General features: G+C 35.8%; 1 long non-coding RNA gene across 1 annotated transcript; it reads right to left on the bottom strand.

Moving 5' to 3' along the window:
* Positions 1-343: 343 nt before the first annotated feature.
* LOC127633223 (uncharacterized) lies at positions 344-867 on the bottom strand. The gene is made up of 3 exons (XR_007969181.1): positions 751-867; positions 526-637; positions 344-443 (listed from the first exon to the last, which is right to left on the bottom strand). It is a non-coding gene; the product is annotated as an uncharacterized LOC127633223 (long non-coding RNA).
* Positions 868-5,424: the final 4,557 nt, after the last annotated feature.

The following is a 5,424-nucleotide window of genomic DNA, read 5'->3' as shown; positions in this document are numbered from 1 at the left end:
AGCTTCTTACAACAGGCCTCTGAGCTTATCAAAACAACTCAATTAACTCACATGTGGGTCTTCTTGTAATTCGTGACATCTTTGGTGCCGAAGGGTTATCATCATCATCTTGTTTTAAAAAATACAAAAATAGACTATGAGAAATATGTCAAATAATTGAATACAGAAAGTTCCACTAAACTGAACTGAACAAATATAGACTCTGATTTGGTGTCAATAGCACCACCCTACTAAATTTTTTTTATCCATACCTAAACACAACTATGCAAAGTCATAATGCTGTATTAACAAAATAAAATGTATATTGTACTTGCCACTATCCAATGCTCTACTGTATCGTGCTGGGGGTCTTATTTTTCTACGAATCGAATCTTCATCCTCACTCTCCAAGTTTGAAGTTATGGTTGCCTGATTTGCTTTGCACCTGGCTTCTTCGTAGCTGTCTGTAAAATAAATGAGTAGAACAGTAAAATATAGAACAGTATAAACCACGAATATATCAGAAACCTCAAATAGATCCTATACCTGCATAAACTAGAATGGACGCAACATGCTTCGACCAGAGTGTAGTATCAGGTGCATCTCTTCGCTTCACCTTGGCAGTTAAGTTTTTACGCGGCCAATAGCAATATACAGCCTATTGAGAACAAGAGCTTCATGTCAAAAATTAAAAAGACATCCACCTACAGCTGCATATACTGTAGAAATTTGTAAGAGTTTTAACAGTCAGATGAGAATTATTGGTAATACCTTGCTTGTTATTTCGAGCCATGTAGAAGGCACAACGTCAACAGTGTTATCCTCAGGAAATTTTATCACGGCATAGCATTTCTAAAAAATAAACAACAATGAGGGTCTGGAATCAACATAGCGCAGGTGCACTGAAAAGTAATTTAAATGTGTCCTCAGGTGCATACAAATGTATGAAATAGTGGTTCATTGGGTTTTGCCTAGAGTACACTGTTTGTACAGAAACAAAATAAAAACAAACTACAAATCCAGTGAAATGCATTTATTTTACACAATATGTCCTTAATTCACTTAAAAGTGTATGAAAAACTGTACCTTAATCATTGACAAGGCAGATGTTTGGACAATCACACTTCTTTATATAGAGGTATGAATATCAGTCAATACTGATAAAATGGCATTAAAGTCGACAGATCAATTTGCCTGCCTCAATTGCATAAAATATAAAAAAATGCAAGGGGGTGGTATGGAGAAAAGAAAAAAAAAAAAAGGATTACTGCTCAATATGAATGAAGCACTGAGAGGACGATGCATGCACCGTGCTCAGCCTCAAATAAAAATGCCTTTCTGACCAACTGCCTCTCAGACATTGTTTTCATTCTGGTGTGATTTATTTGGGCCTTATAAACACCAATCAACCTAGAATCACAAGGATGCATGAAGAATGGCTCAAGTTTCTCATAAATGCGACAAAGTACCATTGTTTCTTTGTCTCCGTTTTCACCTACAGCAGAAATGACCTCACAGCACTGCATGTCACTGAGAGCAAAAGCATTGTTTGGTTTTTGAGTACCAACCACAGCTTTGGGCTGTGTTTTTATTTCCTCTCTATGCTTGTCAATTTCACTGAGACGTTTGACAATTTGTGACAGAGGATTCCGACCAGAGCGTACTAACCTCTTCAGCTGGTGTAGGTAATTTTCAAAAGGAAAAGCACTACATTCATCTAGCCCACCATAAGTGTATGCATCAGAGGCGAGGTGAACCATAGAGTGCACATTATAAACCAAGAACTCATCCCCATACAACTTTCTTCCCTCCTCCACAAAGTGCACCAACAGATCTTCTGCATATGAGTTATACTCTTTCACTAGGTGTGGGCATACTAAAATGGCCAATGCCACGCTGAATAGCATAAAATGTTCATAGAGCTCATCAGAGAGAATGCCTTTCAGTACAACTTTGCCTGTGTAAATGGCAAATTGTCGCAGTTCAGTGGCTTTCCACCTGTCAATTTCTTCCAGGCCACGTGGCTTCCTTGCAAAAAGGTCTGGGATGAATGGTCTTAAACCAAGAAGTCTCCTTCTTGATCTCCTTTACCTGGCCAGCTGACAATCTTGTTCTGAGCTTTCCACGCAACCACAAAATAATCAGTTTTCGCATTACACCAAGACAGCATTGGTGCGTATAATCTGCAGGGAACTGCTGAATCATGTCCATTTGGAGCATGCAAAAAGGAGAAACCCCTGAAGGCTGGTGGTGCTCTTCCTGGAACTGCTCACGAAAAGACACGTCTGTTCTTAGAGTTAGATTAGAAGTCTCTGGGTAAATAACCCGACTACCATCCCAGAAACCTTTTTGTGTGCATTTATCACATCCGTAATAGCCTGAATATTGCTTTGAACACTTAACAAGTGCTTTAGCAGGGGCATCACAAGTGACACAGCGCAGATTAACTCTAATGACACCCTTGTCAGTCTCTAATCCATTCTGTAAAATGTAATTGAGGTCATGAGTAACATCTGTCAAAAATCAAGATTCCTAGGCTTTGACAAACCAAAACACAGAGCAAGAGGAAAAACAACGCATGGACACAAATTCATTTTGCAAAGAACTGGCCACAGTGACTGACTGTTGCTTTTGAACAATGGCAAGCCATCAATATTCAAAGAAATGTCCAGACAATCTAAATGAGTAATAACATTACTAGGGTATATATTAAAGTATCTGCACATTTGTTCTCTGCATCCAAAATAGAAGTACTGCATCCCAGATTTCACATGTAACAGTTTTCAAATGTAACAGTCTCACAAGTGCCAAGAAATGTTCTTGCAGTTCTAGGAAGTTCTGGGTGATGTTCTCCGAGAATCTTAAGAAGGCCATCAACTGCATTGTGTTTGATCTGAAACTTATTGGCCCACTGTGCAAGCCTAACTTGTAACGATGGTGTGTCATTTACACTTTCATCAGACATATCAAAAGAATCTGAATCATAATTTCCTTGAGCCCCCTGAACATCAGTTTCAAATTCAAGAGATGTACCCTCAAGGGGCTGTATACTAAATCTCTCTGTTGTCTGCACCTCTAAGTTTTCCATATGAGTCTGAACAGATTTCTGCTGGTCTCTTTTAGCTCTCTTCCAAATTGTGTTGTATTTTTGTTGTTCTGACATGTCTTCAATTACCACCCCCTCTAAAACTTCATGAAATAAAAAGGGAAATGTCTTTTCCACACACCAAGTCAGATGCCATCATTTCTTTTTTGGCTGGATCACTGTAGAGAAAAAAGAAAAATATGAAAAATTTGTGTCAAGGCCTACTTATTGTGCCCTAAACTTTAAAGGCATGTAGGGAATTCCAAAACTCATATATTGGCTTTCATTAACTGAAGAGTACAGGACTTAAGAATTAGTAAAACAATTCCATAAAGATGAACAAATCAAATCAATTAAATTCCTTTATCACCGCTATCTCTCTCTCTATTATTAAAGTGCGCAATTTTATTGTTTCTCTGTTCATTTCTTTCATAAAAGTTATTTCTCTAGGATGTATTTATGAAAGAAGACTTAACTTTTAATTTTGAAATATTAAAAAAAAATCAACTAAACATCTACTAGCAGTATGTCTAGCATAATAGGTTTTACAAAAACAACTGCGCAAACCACCACCATAAAATGGAGCCCAAATATAATCCTGATAATTCGGGCGGGAAAATTCACAATAGCAAAAAAAAAAATAAAATGGTTGTAACATGAATTAATCTATTTTGCATTATTTGGGTCATTCCCCAACTGAAACTAGCATGTTTCTTTTTATATCTTTGTTATATTTAGTGCACTTCATTTTAAATTTACCCAAAGTATGTGTGCTAGATTTACAATAGATTGTCCTGCTAAAACATGTTATATATACTTTCAAACATTAAATACACAATGAGGTAAAACAGCCGTGGACTTGGTAATCAACAAAACAAACAGTTCATAATGATTAAGAAAAGTAGCCGCTCTTATAAACTTACCTGTTGATGCAACGTTTGAAGCGGTGATCAGACTGAACGACTGTTGTCTTCGCCCGCAACTGCGCAAGCGCGAGCCGTAATTGCGCGCTCAAAAAGCATTTAAAGCAGCCAGCTTTAAATTGAAGTAGTTATAGAATAAGATTAGTGCGCTGTTCTTTCTGAATGGATGTGTATGGATGACATGCTTCAGTATACTGAATAAGCTCGTCACTTAATGAACTGACCGCCTTTCCGATAATCTTTAATATACATAAAAAAATCCTTTTGAATTAAACTGTGTGTGGAGTTTATACTGCTGTTTTGTCAGAGAAGCCGCAGATGGTAGACAGGTGTCAGTAACTCTACCCATTTATTTGAAAATATATATATAGAGAGAGAGCTTTCTCAAATTAGCTTAAACTTATCCAAACTTATACAAGTTTCAATAATTTGTTATAGTTTTTGTTCCAAAGTCTAGTTCCTTATTTTCAAAAAAGAAAATACCAAATTTGGTTATCTTCAGGGAAGATGTCTCCCTGGTCTACTCATCTCTCCAAGGTTGCACCAATTCACAATGAAAAAACATTGATAAAACATTCTGACATCTGTTTTTTTTTACATCAACAAAATACACAATTATAATCACATCAAAAATGTGATCTTGATCTTAAATAAATTTGTTTGTTGGATAAGTCTTATTTAAAATTTAGAAGTTCTTTAACCTTAGGAGGAAGTGGATAATAGAAATAACTTTTTCTTATTTTCTTAAAGCACCAAACTCCTTAAGCCCATATTTCCATTTTACAGGGTTCTGTTAACATGCCTGTAAAATAATATTTGTAATTACCCTGTTGATACATTTATTGTCACAAAATTCTGTTCCTTCTATGCAGAGTTGACTCAATTCCGGGCATATATCAATTCTATATGATATGGTCTTCTTTGACCATATCATATAGAAATTGGGCTCTTCCAATGTAGGGCTCTTCCGTGTAGGTTTAAAATATCTATTTTAAAGGTGTATAGTGCAAACCTTGACAGAAACCACAATTTAAATATTTTCTACATGGATGGATTGATCGATATAAATACAGTCTTATTTAAATTAATTTGTTGTTTCTGACAAAATCAATCCTGGCCTTTCCATTTTAATATTATTTTTTTTACATTTAATAAACACTGTTTTTTGATTGTTTTATGTGAATAATGTGAATTGTTAATTAAAAAGTATGTGTGTGTGTGTACATTTTTCAACATAAACATAACACAATTCCTAGCAACAATGTTTTAAGCAGAGAATGTCCCTGGAAAGAAAGTGATGTTTAAGATATCACCTCAAGGTCAGGTTTTACCTTTTAAATAATTTGATGATTAAAGGACATTGCAAGAATATTGTTCAAAGGTTTCCCCCGAAACCATGCAAACACTCACAATTATTTTTCATCATCCTGTCTTGAG

The sequence above is a fragment of the Xyrauchen texanus genome, chromosome 40 (assembly GCF_025860055.1).
Source record: "Xyrauchen texanus isolate HMW12.3.18 chromosome 40, RBS_HiC_50CHRs, whole genome shotgun sequence".
Taxonomy (NCBI): domain Eukaryota; kingdom Metazoa; phylum Chordata; class Actinopteri; order Cypriniformes; family Catostomidae; genus Xyrauchen; species Xyrauchen texanus.
The sequence above is the reverse complement of the archived record's forward strand: the minus strand, read 5'-3'. Positions and strand labels throughout refer to the sequence as shown.